At 39.6% G+C, this 15,372-nt stretch overlaps 1 protein-coding gene across 25 annotated transcripts in view; it reads left to right on the top strand.

Annotated features, from left to right (window-relative positions):
- The window catches only part of SIPA1L1 (signal induced proliferation associated 1 like 1), a 466,784-nt gene that overhangs the window by 219,846 nt on the left and 231,566 nt on the right, over window positions 1–15,372 (top strand). The window contains exon 1 of one of the 25 annotated variants that reach the window (XM_028087864.2): window positions 938–956. The exons of the other annotated variants lie outside the window; for them this stretch is intronic. The gene's annotated coding sequence lies outside the window, so the exon portion shown is untranslated. Of the gene's footprint in view, window positions 1–937; window positions 957–15,372 lie in introns of those variants that run through there. 25 annotated transcript variants of the gene reach the window in all.

Raw genomic sequence — 15,372 nt, 5'->3', positions numbered from 1 at the left:
TGTTTAAATGTCTCCTTTGTTTTCATCTGTAGCTCTTGTTACTCTTGAGTAAAAATGGAGTACTCCAGCCTAGAGCGTCCTGGCTCGCCAGGTCTTCTAACGTTTTCAGGCCGTTGTGGTTTGCGTTGATTCTCGAGTGCTCTGGAATGCCCATCTCTCTCACCTCAACCTCTCTGAGACCCTCCCCCAGTCTCAGTTCCAAGATACCTCCTCCAACCACCTGAATTGAGCCCCAGTTTCCACTTAGTACTTAGTTGTTATGCTGGGTTGTGTTTGTGGGGGGCTAAATATACGTGAAACCTCCTTGCAAATTATGAACTACATATGGCACAGCTGTAAGGGCAACATTGCCATGTTTTTCTGGCATTATTTTTTGACCTATTGTGTATTTATCCTGTCATCCCTCCACAGGTGTCCCCCCTCCCCGCCCACCGGCCTCTGCCACGTTAACTGAGGGCTGCCAGGAGCCAGAAGTTTTATGTTAATGCATGCTAGTTTCCTGTGCAGCACCCCACCCCGCCCCAGTCAAGGCATAGGGAGCTGTGATGAAGGAGCGAGTGAACTTAAGGATGCTTTGCAAGGTCTCGCACCTCTGCTAGGTGGGTTACGTGGACGTGGCTGCAGCTCTCACAAGAGGCTGTGTACTTAGTGTGGGCAAAAGAACAAGGGCTTCCATATTGAAAGACTGGTGCAGGTAGGACTTTACTTCATTGTGACATTGACCCCCCCCCTTTGGCCCCTTTGACCATTCACATTATCATGTGAGAAATGAGGATGTGATGTTTACTCTGTGGGGTGGTGTTGATGAGGAGATGAGATGTTTGTGGAAAACCATTTGTTAACATCAAAGTGCCTATTAGTTGTAGGCATAAAAACACATGTTAGGCAGAACTCACTGCGCGCTGGAAGAGTTCACATATCGTGCTCAGCCCTAGCCAGGAGGTTGATGTGGTTAGGTGAGTAGGAGGTGGGGGGTTGGGGAGGTAACATGGGGCTTCCTGACCTTGACTGCCTCAGTGGTTGTGGTCCTGAGCTGGTAACAGTAGCTGGGGGTGCCTGGCAGGCCCCTTACGGGGTGTCAGGGGAGCCCAACAAAGTGATACCATAAGCTTTGTAAACACCAGAGTATTCAGATTGGGACAGGGATAAAGTCTGTGAGGTGCTAACATTACTTCATACCTGTGGGAACTTTACCTTGGGGGGCTTTCTAGTGTGGGGGGTGTGGAGGTGAGCTTAGTAGTAGCATTTTATGAAGAACCTTTGGACAAAAAAAATATGAAGCCAAATGACAAGTACCAAATTAGAGACACCCAGCTACTCTCCCTCTCTCTCTCTCTCTCTGTACTGGAAGTTCACCGTAGATTCTAATAGGGAAGGGCTTGTAAAAGTAGAGAGAAGTCAGCAACAATAGCTTCCTGCAGTGACTTTGGGATTTTGAATCCAGGCAGCTAGACTTAGAGTTTCTGTCTGCTCTGTATTGTTCGCTGGCTCTTCAGGAGTCTCCAGACTAGGCATGGGCTTTCAAGTGGCTGTGCAGCTGGGGACATTGCAAGAAGCCTCTTACATACCCCAGAATGAAAATAATAAACATCTCTGATTTTAACCATTTTGTTCTCCAAATACTTGCGAGAAATAAGTTGCATATAAACAAAAGGAGAAGCGATGCCAGGGGTGATGGTTTGGTGGAGCTGCTTGTAGGTCATTAGACATTTACATTAGGAGCTGTGCTCTCATGATGTCATAAATTTTGTTAAGTTTTTTTGGACCTTAAGGTTCACAGCTGTAAAGTGAGGGTGTTGGAGTAGTAGTCCATTGTCATGCCCAAACTGTGAATATAGTATATTTCAAAACGGGTTGGAAAATTTTCTCCTGGTCTTCTAATTATACATGGAAAATTTCCTAGAGGAGTCTGTAAGTTTTTAGGAGCTCTTTTCACTCAACAATGTTTATTAAGGACTTAACTGTGTATCTGAGACGACTTTGGGGTTGGAGATAGATCCGTGAAATAAGGCAGGGTCCCTGCCCTCTAGACGCTTACATTTTAAGGAGAAGGAATAAATCCACAGACACATGAAGAGGTGCTAGGAATTACTATTACATTGGATGTGGAGTTACAAATGGGAAAAGTTATGGGCAGCAGCCTCTTCGCTTGAGTGGTGGTGGTGGTGGTTACTGGTCTGGAGAGTGGAGCAGGTCTGCAGGGTGAGGAATTCTGCTCTTTGACATGCATCCAGAGTTTTAAATTTGAGAGTCTTCACTTTATACATGGTATTTGAAGCTTTGAGACTGGATGAGCTCAACTGATGACTGGATTTAGAAAGAAAGAGGCAAGAGATGGGGACCAAGCCTAGGCTCTGTTGGAGGTTGGTTGGAGGAGGTGGGTAGGAGAGAGAACTTGTTTGGCTGCTCTTGGCTTCCATTTGGCAAGTCTGTTAAACACTAACAAGTGCTCTGGCTCTTCCTCTGAGTTCAGGGACTGCCTGTGTCTGTGGAAGTTTACACTGCACCTACACACACACACCACATTTAAAAAATGCCTTTTAACACAGTACCGAGTACTTGCAAAGGGCTGGGAGTTGAGAGCCCTCTTTGGTGACTTCCGTCTCCCTCACCAGCTCGCCCTGCCAAGCCCGTGCGTGCAGGCAGCCACTCTGTAGACTCTCACGTCTTTCTAGATAAGCTGAGTTGAATGTTGATCAAGAGTTGGTTTCATTTATAACAAAAGCTGGTTTTTGTTAGTAGTACTTGTTACTGTGTAATTACATGATTGAAATTTTATGTAATATGATTAAATATTAGGTTTCTACAAAAATATGCTAAATACTTTTGAAAGCTTCCAAAGGCAGGCCTCCAAAAAGAATGTTCTTAAGTGAGGTATGGTCATGGCAACTGCAAAGGACTGGGGGAGTAATTAAATGTCCGTAAGGATTCTCAGCTTGTTTCCTGACATGCTTTGAGTTTGTATTCCATTCTAATAAAAGAGGGAGAGTGGGAGTTGTGGGTGATGGTTTTTGGTCGTGGTTTGTGTAAGAATGACTAGCCTGCAGTCAGTCTGGAGACCGATTATTCATGGAAGAGATGTTCACTCTTCATCAGGAAATTGGTAAAAGAATGTATATTTCAAATTAGATGGCTAAGCTCTGTGTGTGTGTGTGTGTGTGTGTGTGTTTATGGTTCTCTGTCTTTTCAGTTTCTAAATCAGTTATCATCCTATTACATTTGTTAAGTGGCATTTTACTGTGTAGACTTTTGAAAAGCAGTTTGACAGTATGTGTCCAAAGCCTTCGCAGTGATTATGTCCTGCCTTACCACTTCTAGGACTTTATTCTGGCAAAACTTCTTTTTTTTTAATTCATAGAAATTTATGTTCAGGCATGTTAATCACTGTAATACTTGTAACATAAAAATTAGGTGCAGCCTTCTGTCCCATAATGCAAAATGGCTGGTGACCCATGTACATAGAAGATGGTTATAGGGCTAAGTGGGCACAAGATAGTGTGAAATTACAGAAGATACAAAATATTTTACATAACCTCTTAAAAACTATACCACAGTATTAAGAGTTTACCCCTGGGTGGTAGGACGGTGGGTGACTTGAATTTTTTTTTTTATACTTAGTTTAAATTTTGTAATTTTCCACTTGTGTTATTTCTGTAATTATATAGTAACTTTATTATAGCAGTGGATGGTTTGAAACTTTACAAAGAGACCTTTTGAACTTGGTTGCTTTTGAACAGAACTTACTAAGAGAGAACATGAATAAAAACAGTAAGATTACTTTTAGTCTTTAAAATAATCATCATTTATAATTAAAAATATAAACAAAGAAAATTGCCTTTATTGTTACATTAAGTACATACATATATAAGTAAATTTACTGTTCATCTGTATAATAATGAAAGTCACTATAATATATAATTAACATGTTAGTATTTATAAATCTAGAAGTAAAATTGCTTTTAATCTTGTTAATCATTTATAATAGTTATTAATCTTTATAATGACCAAGACAGGTGAACAAAATAGAATTTTCCTCCTTTTGGAAATAAAGAAACAGAGTCTCAGAAAGGGTCATTTCCCCTGCCCCAAGTCACACGGCTGGTAATGGCAGGTTTTGAACCCAGATTCTGTGATTCTGAATCTACTGGTCTTACTGCTCCTGGCACTGCGTTCCAGTCTTTTCTCCAGCAGAGTCAGGTATGGAAAGAAGGAGTCATGGGAATCTGGCTTAAAAGTCCTGAACTGAGGAACTACTGTGGATAGAAGAAGGTTAAATAAGCTGGGTGAGGTACAAGTCTCTGAAACAGGAACTTGCGGAGCACGCGGCCGGCTCAGTTGGTGGAACACGCGACTCTTGATCTCGGGGTCGTGAGTTTGAGCCCCATGTCGGGGTATAGAGTTCACTTAAAGGAACAAGAACTTGAGAGCAGAAATGCTCTCAGAAGGAGCCTCGGTTTATGTTTTCCAGAACGGGAGCATATGTTGGAGAGCAGGAACAAAGTAGTAGAGCTGTTATTAAACCATTCTAAGAAATAAACTAAAATTTCCTAACATTCAGTGTGGGGATCAAAGCTGGGACCCTTGCGTGAATCCTGTGGCAGGTGGAAAGGGTCCTGTTTGGGGCACAGCTGTCCTGGGGCTTGCTTGTGTGGGCCTCCACGGTGCAGAGGGTGCAGAGGGGCGGGTGGCCTTCCTCTCTTGTTTGCGGTCAGCCTGTTGTCACTTGCCGTGTTTGTTCAGTAGGCTTACAGGTTATGTTAATCTGTGTTAATTAAAACAGCAGCTACAAAATTGACACCTGGCTTAAAAAGATTCCTACAAAGAACCATAGGTTGAAGGTAATGTTGATGATGCTAACACAAATGAGCTGTGAAAAATTGGCAGAGCTGAGACTTCTCTCAGTACAAGCTATTATCAACTATGAAATTAGCTGAAGAGTGAATTTTGTCTAAGAAAATTCTGTTCTCCTCTGTGGGCTGCTGCTGCAGTTACAAAACCCCTCCCAAGTGGAGGAGGTGTTGCTGACGGCCACTCCCAGGAGCACCCCATGTGCTTCAGGGACAGTGGGTAACACCCACTGGGGCTATGGCCCTTGTCACTAGTCCAGTTTCTTCTTTGATGCTTTCTAGTCAGCATTTACTGAGTACCAGGCACCGGGCTAGCATGATGAAGAAGACAAAGCCTTTCAGGAGCTCACAGTCCAAAAAGGTCTCATTCTTATGCTAACATCATAGACTGAGAATTGTTTAGTTGTAGGGGATTCCCCTAGTATCTCACCCAACCCTGTTACTGTTTAGGTTAGGACTTCTCTGCCATGCACTGCATGCCAGTGGCATGCTGTCAGTACCTAGGAGCCATCGAAATTTCTCCCCTGATTTGGTAGCATCACAAAATGGCATCCAGGTTTTTCTTTCTTCATTTGGCTGTTTACAATTATGTTCTCAGTCCTGATTTTATAACTTGCGTTTTTGCCAGGAGGCATTGCTAATGTATTCCAGCCTGAAAAAAAAAATCCTCAAACTTCAGGCTCTAAATGTCCACAATAGCCAAACTATGGAAAGATGCAAGATGTCCATCGACAGATGAATGGATAAAGAAGATGTGGTATATACATACAATGGAATATTATGTAGCCATCAAAAGGAATGAGATCTTGCCATTTGCAACGACGTGGATGGAACTGGAGGATATTATGCTAAGCAAAATAAGTCAATCAGAGAAAGACATGTATCATATGACCTCGCTGATAGGAGGAATTTTTAACCTCAGGAAACAAACTGAGGGTTGCTGGAGTGGTGGGGGTGGGAGGGATGGGGTGGCTGGGTGATAGATATCGGGGAGAGTATGTGCTATGGTGAGCGCTGTGAATTGTGCAAGACTGTTGAATCACAGACCTGTACCTCTGAAATAAATAATACAATATATGTTAAAAAAAAAAAGGAAGGGAAAAATGAACAGGGGGAAATCAGAAGGGAGACGAACCATGAGAGACTGTGGACTCTTGAGAAACAAACTGAGGGTTCTAGAGGGGAGGGGGGTGGGGGGATGGGTTAGCCTGGTGATGGGTATTAAAGAGGGCACATTCTGCATGGAGCACTGGGTGTTAGATGCAAACAGTGAATCATGGAACACTACATCAAAAACTAATGATGTAATGTATGGTGATTAACATGACATAATAAAATAAAATTTTAAAAAAATTAAAAAAACTTCAGGCTCTAAATCATATAAAATGAATGAGTTTTCTTTAAAAAAAATTGTGTGTGTGTGAAGTTCTGTGTATTGATTTTATTTTGAATGCAGAGTATCTTTGCTGGCTAAGACTAAGAGAAATAATAGCATTTGAGGCAGCAGAAAGGAGAGCATGGCCGTGACGGCTCACTTGACATCACTTTCCACTCCTGACATCGCACAAAAGGCAGCGTCCCTGTGTGTGCATCAAGGGTTCAGTCATTTATGGTCAGTGGAGTATTTTTCAGTATGTAAAGAACCCCAAGAAGTTCTCACTTTCTAAAATATAATGTAATATGTACTTCAGGCTTGAAATAGTATAATCAGAGTTGGCTTATTAAACGTTCATCTGTTCCTCTGCACTGTTCTCAAGTAAATTAAACAGATCAAGGAGGAGTCTCTCCCATTTAAAAATATCCAGGCTCTCCTTATGTTTGTGTTTCAATTATTTTTGTAATAATTGGTGAGAGCAGTGTTATCTGAAAGTTTAGTGTATATGTTATCCCCGTCCCCCTTTGGTGGTGATGGTGGGTATTAGATCAAAAAGTAGGGTTTCCTCAAGAGTATTAATAATGAAAACATAATGGTCGTAAGCCATAACTTACGGCAAATTATCTTAGGAGTAGAAGAAAGGGAACTCAGCTATTTTAATGTTTCAGTAGAGGGAACCTTTGAAAAGTAGAGAAAAATAGAAAGGAAAAGAAACTATCCATAGCTTCATCATTAAAATAAAAATTCTATTTCAAGAATACTTTTTCAAGTAACAATTTTGATTACCTTACACTATTTATTGCATGGCCAGTGCATGCTCGAAAAGGAAAGGCATATCACTGAAAGTGGCATGGGTGACATCTGCATTACTCTTTGAACGGTTATTGTTTTTCTTTGAAATAGGCGAAAATGACTCCATAAGAAATGCTTTGAGGAAATGGAAGACCAACCTCTTTTGACAGAAATAGTGCAGAGCTGTGTCTTCGAATATGATTTTATCAGAGTATTTTAGCCCTGGGTTGGATCATTTCAGTTTAGCATTGGTGGCTGAGAGCTGTTCCTCTCTTCGCTCACTTCGTTGGGTAGAGCAGCAGTTCCAAGGTGAGGTGCATGAAAATTAGGGACAGGCGCGGGCATAGTGGAGGCACCCGCCGATTGTGGTGGACGTGCAGGTGCTCTCGGTGAACCTGGTTTTCTTGACCTTTTCCTTCAGATCTGTACTTTTCGAGCTTTAAAACAAACCCTGTGTGCTTTGAGTGGGCTAGAGATGGGATGAGTAGTAGTGGATGCACTTTGGATGGCTTCGAGATCATGCATCCGGTTCTCTGATGATTCACCTGCTTTGTAACATCAGCAACTCAAAAGCCAGATGTCTATATGACTAGAACTGTTGGCTGTCTTGAATATTGGTTTTCTTGCTGTTGAAGAGTCCTATTTTTTGTGATTGAGCAGTTAACTTTGGGAAGAAACAGTTTTGTGGTGTCTTTTGAAATGTTTTATAAATAGGGGCGCCTGGGTGGCTCAGTCGTTTAGCGTCTGCCTTCGGCTCAGGTCATGGTTCCAGGGTCCTGGGATTGAGCCCCACATCGGGCTCCCTGCTCGGCGGGAGGCCTGCTTCTCCCTCTCCCACTTCCCCCTGCTTGTGTTCCCTCTCTTGCTGTGTCTCTCTCTCTGGCAAATAAATAAAATCTTTAATACTTAATACTACATGTTCCATTGTCTTTAAAACCCATTTCTGTGGCAATACAATTAGTTACACAATTTAGTTATGCAAGATATTATTGTAAATTTGAGGTATTTTTATGTTGGATAAAAGATTAACATGGTTTAAAATTGCCTTTTTTTTTGCTATACAGTTCTGTGAGTTTTAACACATGTGTAGATTTGTGTAACCATCCCACAACTGTTTCATCCCCTCAGAAAGTGTTCTCATGCTGCATTCTCTCCCACCCTCCAATCCTGGCAACCACTGATGTGTTCTCCATCTCTATAGCTTGGTCTTTGTAGAAATGTTGTTTAAATGGAAAGATGTAGTGTGTAATCTTTTGAAGTGGATTTCTTTCATTCAGTGTCATCCTAGTTGTGGGTATTGATAGCATGTTCCTTTGAATCCCTGAGTAGGATTCTGTTGTGTGGAAGTATTACAATGTGTTTGTCCATTAATCCATTGAAGAATATTTGTGTTGTTCTAATTTGTGGGTATTACAAGTAAAGCTAACTGAACCTTTGTGTACATGTCTTTACATGAACACATGCTTTCCTTTCTCTGGGTAAATACTTGGGAGTAGAAGGCTGGATTATGTGGTAGGTGTACATTTAACTTTTTAAGGAAATGTCAAATCATTTTCTAGAGTAAACTATCAATTTGTATTCCGTCAAGCAATGAACGAGAGTTTCAGGTGCTTGACATCCTTGTCAACATTTGATATTGTCAGTATTTGTTATTTTAGCCATTCTAATAGATGTGAAGTGGTATCTCATTGTGGTTTTAATGTGCATTTCCCTAAAGGCTAATGATATTGAACATTTTTTCGTGTGCTTATCTGCAGCCATCTCTATATACCCTTTTTGGTGAAGTGTCTGTTCAAGTCTTTTTTTTTTTAATTTAAAAAAATTTTTTGATCGAAGTATAGTTGACATACAGTATTATTAGTTTCAGGTGTCTGGCAACCACCAGTTTGTTCTCTGTATTTATGAGTCTGTTTCTGTTTTTGTTGTTGTTGCCGTATGTTTGTTTTTAGGTTCCACATACGAGTGAGATCATATCGTATCTGTCTTTCTCTGACTTATTTGGCATTATACCCTCTAGGGCCATCTGTCTTGTCTCAAGTGGCAAGATTTCATTCTTTTTTGTGGCTGAGTAATAGTCCATTCTGTATGTTTACCACATTTTCATTATCCATTCATTATCAGTGGACACTTTGGGTTTTTCCATATCTTAGCTATTATAAGTAATGCTTCAGTAAACATGGTGGTGCATATGTCTTTTTGAATTAGTGTTTTTGTTTTCTTTGGGTAAATACCCAGAAGTAGAATTCCTGGATCATGTGGTATTTCTACTTTTACTTTTTTGAGGAACTTCTGTACTAGTCTCCTCAGTGGCTGCACCAATTTACATTCCCACCAACAGTGCATGAGGGTTCCCTTTCCTCCACATCCTCACCGACACTTGTTATTTCTTGTCTTCTTGATACTAGCCATTCTGACTGTTGGGAGATACTCATTGTGGTTTTGATTTGTGTCTCCCTGATGATGAGTGATGTTGAGCAATGTTTCATGTGTCTGTTGGCCATCTGCGTGTCTTCTTTGGAAAAGTGTCTGTTCAGGTCCTCTGTCCACGTATTTTTTTTTTTTAAGAGATTTTCCTTTTTTTTTTAAGATTTTATTTATTTGACAGACACAGTGCGAGAGGGAACACGAGCAGGGGGAGTGGGAGATGGAGAAGCAGGCTTCCCACCGAGCAGGGAGCCCGATGAGGGGCTCGATCCCAGGACCCTGGGATCATGACCTGAGCTGAAGGCAGACACTTAACTGACTGAGCCACCCAGGCACCCCCTCTGCCCATTTTTTAATCGGATTGCTTGCTTTTCAGTGTCAAGTTATAGGAGTTTTTTAAAAATATATTTTGGATATTAAACTTTTTGTCAGATATGATTTTACAAAAATCTCCTGTTCAGTAGGTTGACTTTTCATTTTGTTGATGATTTCCTTTGCTGTGCAAAAGCCTTTTAGTTTGATGTGGTCCCAATCGTTCATTTTTGCTTTAGTTTCTGTTAACGGAGGAAATAGTTCCAGGAAAATATTGCTAAGGCCAATGTTCAAGAGTTTACTGCCTATATTTTCTTTTAGGATTTCACATTTAGATCTTTCATCCTTTTGAGTTTATTTTTGTGTATGGTATAAGAAAGTGGTCCAGTTTCATTCTTTTGCATGTAGCTCTGCAGTGTTCTCAGTGCCACTTATTGAAGAGATGGTCTTTTCCCCATTGTCTATTCCTGCCTCCTTTGTGGTGGATTAAGGTTTATTTCTGAACTCTGTATTCTAATTCATTGATCCATGTGTCTGTTTTTGTGCCCTATACTGTTTTGATTATAATTTTGTAGTATAATTTGAAATCTGGGATTGTAATACCTCCAGCTTTGTTCTTCCTCAAAATTGCTTTGGCTATTTGGGGTCTTTTAGGGTTCCATATAAATTTTAGAATTACTTATTCTAGTTCTGTGAAAAATACTATTGGTATTTTGATAAGGATTGCATTGAATCTGTAGATTACTTTGGGTAGTTTTGTAATTTTAACAATATTCTTCCAATCCATGAGCATGGTATATCTTTTTATTTACTTGTGTTGTCTTCAGTTTCTTTCATCACTGTCTTATAGTTTTCAGAGTATAGGCCTTTCACTTCCTTGGTTACACTTATTCCAAGTATTTTATTTTATTTTTGGGGGCAGTTATAAATGGGACTGTTTTCTTAATTTCTCTTCCTGCTAGTCTTTTTATTAGTGTATAGAAACACAACACATTTCTGTATATTAATTTTGTATCCTTCAGTTTTACTGGATTCATTTATTCTAATAGTTTTTTGGTGGAGTCTTTGGGGTTTTCTGTATATAGTACCTTGTCATCTGCAAGTAGTGAAAGTTTTACTTCTTCTTTACCAGTTTGAATGTCTTTTATTTCTTTTTCTTATCTGATTGCTGCAGTTAGGACTTTCAGTACTGTGTTGAATAAAAGGAGCAGAAGTGGACATCCTTTTCTTATTCTTGATCTTAGTGGAAAAGGTTTTAGCTTTTCACCATTGAGTATGATGTGGGTTTGTCATATATAGTCTTTATTATGTTGAAGTATGTTCCCTCTAAACCCACTTTGTTGAGACTTTTATCATGAATGATTTTGAATTTTGTTAAATGCTTTTACTCCATCTGTTGAGATGATTATGTGGTTTTTATCCTTCATTTTGTTATTGTGGTGTGTCATGTTGATTGATTTGCAGATATTGAACCATCTGTGCACTGCTGAGATAAATCTTACCTGATCATGGTGAATGAGTCTTTTAGTGTATTCTTGAGTTTGGTTTTGTTAATATTTGTTGAGGATTTTTGCATCTATGTTCATCAGAGACATTGGTCTGTAATTTTATTTTTTTGTAGTGTCTTTGTCTGGTTTTGGTATCAGGGTAATGCTGGTCTCTTAGAATGAATGTGGAAGCATTCTTTCCTCTTCTGTTTTTGGGAATAGTTTGAGAAGAATGGGTATTAATATTCTTTAAATGTTTGGTAGAATTCGTCTGTGAATCCATCTGGTCCTTAATTTTTGTTTGTTGGGAATTTTTTGATTACTGATTCAATTTTGTTACTAATAATCTGTTTGGATTTTCTATTTCTTGTTTCAATCTTGGAAGTTTTTTTGGTTGTTGTTTTTGTTTTTTTAGGAACTTATCCATTTCTTCTAGGTTGTCTAATTTGTTAGTGTATAACTTTTTGTAGTAGTCTCTTAGAAATCCTTTGTATTTCTGTGGCATTTGTTGTAACTTCTCTTTCATTTCTGCTTTTATTTGAGTCCTTCCTCTCTTGCTGTCTTTTTTTGTGAGTCTGGCTAAAGATTTATCAGTTTTTTATTTATATTTTCAAAGAACCAGCTCTTAGTTTCATTGATCTTTTTTACTGTTTTTTAAGTATCTCTTTTATTTGTTTTCAAGTGTTTTGCCTATTTTTACTTCAGTTGTTTCTTTTCTTGGTTTAGTTTTCATTTTTTAAAAAACATATTCTGGATAAAAATTCTTTGTTGCCTATGTGATTTGCAAATATTTTTCCTAGTGTGTACCTTATTTTTTCATTCTGTAGGCAATTTTTTCTTAGAGCAAGAATTTTTAAATTTGGAAGTGTGGTTTATCTTTATTGTCTTTTTAATGGCTCGTGCTTTGGGGATGTCCAGGTTTAACTTCACATCCTGAAGATTTTCCTTTCTTTTCTTCTAAAAGGTTTATAGTTTTACATTTTATGCTTAGATCCATATGATGTATTTTGAATTTATAGTTATATAAGATCTGAGGTTTAGGTCAAGGTCGGATGTCTAATTGTTTCAACACTGTTGAAAAGACAGTCTTTTCTCCATTGAATTGCCTTTACATCTTGGCCCCAAATCAGTTGGCTGTCTTTGTGTGGGTCAGTTTCTCCAGCTCTTCCTGTTTCTCCAAAGTTCCCTTTTTTAGTCCTCCAGACACAAAGATGGGGCTTTAGAATGGGGCAGTGGGTTTCCTGTGACTGTCTCCATTCTGGACCAAGGGGAAGGAAGACAGCAAAAGAGCAGCAGACTTACATCATGAGAGCATAGCTCCTCTGCTCAGTGAGGAAGAAAGGTTACTTTCCCTCAAGGGTTTAGGTGACTGTTTCCCTCTACCCACTACCACCTTGTGATTACCTTGGGCTGGGAAGCTAGGACAGAGAGAAATAAAAAAGAAGAACAGTGAGGAATTTCCCCCACTCTCCAGGGTGTTAGGAATCCCTTTTCCTGCTTCTTAAGCTAGAACTTGGAGTATTTCTGGATTTTCCCTCTCTGCCTCTATCCAGGTCTGTGGCTGCCTTGATTCCAGGCTGGGAGATTTTGGAGGAAAAAATGGGGAAATTCATCACTGGTTTGGTCATACTTTGAGTTTTACTCTTCTTCCCCCATCAGCCTGCTGTGGTCATTTATTTTCCAGAGCCAGCTCTCAAATACTTGTTTCAGATACTCTGTCCAGGTGGCTGCATGAGGTGGGGAGGCTGGATGGAGTGTGCTTCTTTCATCTTACCTGGAACCAGTCCCCCCCATGTTTTTTTTTTTTTTTAATGTTTCATTTATTTATTCGTGAGAATCAGAGAGAGCGCACGCAAGAGAGAGGCAGAGGCAGAGAGAGAAGCAGGCTCCCCGCCTAGCAGGGACCCCGATGCGGGACTCTATCCCAGGACCCTGGGATCATGACCTGAGCCGAAGGCAGACGCTTAACCATCTGAGCCACCCAGGCGCCCCCCTGCCCATGTTGTTTTTAAATACAAAACTTGGAGTACTGTTTTGGGTGGGTTATGTAAACCTTAAAATAGTAGGTATTATGTGGACAATTGTTTCTCATAGACTTTTTTTTTTTTTTAAGTCATAGTATCTTGGCTGAATTGATTTATTTACATTTTTAAATATGAGAATAGAGTGGAAACCTTTCAGTTTTGTGGATATCCTGTATTGAGATTACAGTGGGATTTTTCTCTTGCTCCTCCTCCCTACTAAAAAATGAGCAATTGAAGGCAAACATTTTAGTACTGTATTGCAAATTTACATTTAGAACTTTGTGATTTTAGGCTCACTACTGCACCCGGATGCACCTGGGAAGCCAGTAGCCATTCACTATTCTGTTTATGTTGTAATTCTTATCTTTTGTGATACCAAGAATTGTCTGACTTTGTACCCTCAATATCCAGTATTGAGTTGCCATCTTCATTTTGAACCCCTTGTTAAACTTTGAGAGAAATCAGAGGACTTAGAGAAGTCCAAAAAAGAGTGGCTAATTATTAGCGTATTCATTCTCTTCTGACTTTAAAAAAATGTGGACTAAATATAATTATCCAAACAGCTGGTAAAAAGCAAATATAGCTCCAGGGGCTCCTAGTGGAAACAACTACATGGTCTAGAAATTAGCTAATTTAAGTAATTATTTATCAGTAGAAATCCATTAAAAATTAGGGAGAAATCAACTGTAGGTGATCATAAATCTCTTGAAATCAACCTCAGGAGGCCCTGGTAATGGGAGCACAGCAGGTTATAGGAGCAGACAATTAGAAAGGCCAATTTTAAGGTAATTAAGAATGACTCCTTTGGCATTAAAATTATAGAAAGTGACAGTAATATATGAAGAGGGAAGATAGTTGCATAATCCTGTGATATACCCTTTATAGATACATCACAGGGGTTATTGTTACTGGTGTTTTTATGCTTTTTGGCATCTATTTTACACAAAGTGATCGAGTCTTTGAGGAGTATTCCATTGGCTTGCCTAGTGTTACCATGTTTTTCCTATTTAAAAGTATAACGATTGTGATCATTTATGGAGCTCTGTAGCAGACCCTGTCCTGAGCACCCTCCATTGTTATCCAATGTCTTCCTCACCAGAGCCTTGTGAGACTGGTCCTGATTGACAGGAAAGGGAATGGCCCTGGGGGTGGTGCGTAAGAGCTGAGGATTGAATTCATGTGGTCTGGCTCTAGAGCTTTGCTTTACTTTTAGCCTTTTAGCTATAAGATTACTGAGTTGCATGGGGGAAGATTCTCAGAAGGAAGGGGATTGAGAAGTCCAAATTAAATACTAAAAATTAAATTAATTTTATAAAAGTAAAGAATATTTTGACTAGGTATGTAGGAGCTTCATAAACCATGTCCTGGGTTTAGTGATTATCCAGCTTAAACCAAAGAAAGAATGGGAACAGTCTTGGTTTTATGATTCATTCTGTCATCAGAACATTTCTTCTGCCAATTTGCCCCATGTCAGCTTGGTGCAAGTAACCACTTTTTATCACCACCCTCTTTCTGAGTACATCTCGCTCAGTAGAACTATGCCACAGTGAGCTTCATTAACTTGGTGCCAGGGGACTGCATCTAAAGGAAGACTCGGACGGGTTGAGGTTCATGGAAATAGGAACTTGGCAGTTTTTTCATATGGGTAATTCAGGGTCCTAATACACTTAATCTTTTAAGCTTCCCAAGTGATAGCAGGAAATGAGTCTTTATTAGTGTTCAAAAGAGATGACTCCTCTCTGACTTTCCTTCTTGTCACCCAAATGAATTAAAGTACTCTTAAACCAGTTGGTTGATTTTATACTTCTAAGAGAGAATAAGACCCTTAAGGAATTGAGGAATGGTGTTAACATCCTGTCCAGATGGATATTTGTGCCTGGATGTTCGTGTTTATCACATTTTTCTTTGTGAATCTACAGACAGCAGCCAACTCAGTCAGCCAGACAACTTGTGTGGTATCCTTCCTTCCTGTGAACAATTTTGGCTGATAGCTAAGCATAGATAAGGTCTTTTCTTGATGCCTACAGAGCTGCTTTGCTGTCTTTTTGGTAAGTGACTTCATAGTTCTAGGCCAAGGGCATACTAAAATCATTGGGGGGAAAAAGTCTTAA

Source organism: Eumetopias jubatus, unplaced genomic scaffold (assembly GCF_037043125.1).
Source record: "Eumetopias jubatus isolate StellerSeaLion01/CBP00866 unplaced genomic scaffold, mEumJub1_p1.0 scaffold_7, whole genome shotgun sequence".
NCBI classification, from domain to species: domain Eukaryota; kingdom Metazoa; phylum Chordata; class Mammalia; order Carnivora; family Otariidae; genus Eumetopias; species Eumetopias jubatus.
Note: the sequence above shows the minus strand (reverse complement) of the source record. Positions and strands in the feature narration are given on the sequence as shown.